Consider the following 621-nt stretch of genomic DNA (forward strand, 5'->3'; position numbering starts at 1 on the left):
TATAGCATTTCACTAAATTTTAATAAATCTAGTCAAAACACATCCAACCCGGTATTTGTTAAACTGACGATATTTGTTAAACTGAGTTTATACCTGATATTACACAGAAAGAATAGCAGAACTTGATATTGGCATTTAATAAATTTTATTCCCAAAAATATTTCAAACATGTAAAGCTGAGAGTAGTACGCTTTCCTCAAGCAACTGAAATGAAGTATCACAATACATTAAGGACAATTATAGAAAAGTATCAAAGTTATGATCAGAATTCAAATATCGTAAGCTCCCCCTAAGTACATATATTTCAAAGCTATAGGTCAGAGAATCCTCATTCCCTTTGAATTTAAAAGTCACAAGCAACAGATCTCTAGGTAATAACCACTAATTTAAGCCTTCTCTCATATTCTATATAGCCTTTACAGACTGCAATAAATATTTCTATGTCATATTCTATGAACATATTACTATGTGCTATATTCGTAGAAATTTATCTTCAAAATATGGTAAAAATCCAACATAACATGGCTTTGTTGTTGTTGTTGTTGTCAGGTGCCATCGAGTCGGAACCAACTCATAGCGACCTCATGCACAGAACAAAACAATGTCCGATTCTGGGCCAAC

General features: G+C 32.5%; 1 protein-coding gene across 1 annotated transcript in view; it reads right to left on the reverse strand.

The window, feature by feature from the left end:
- The window catches only part of KDM5A (lysine (K)-specific demethylase 5A), a 160,131-nt gene that overhangs the window by 117,450 nt on the left and 42,060 nt on the right, over window positions 1-621 (reverse strand). The window lies entirely within an intron of this gene.

Source organism: Chrysochloris asiatica, unplaced genomic scaffold (assembly GCF_000296735.1).
Source record: "Chrysochloris asiatica unplaced genomic scaffold, ChrAsi1.0 scaffold00050, whole genome shotgun sequence".
Taxonomy (NCBI): Eukaryota; Metazoa; Chordata; class Mammalia; order Afrosoricida; family Chrysochloridae; genus Chrysochloris; species Chrysochloris asiatica.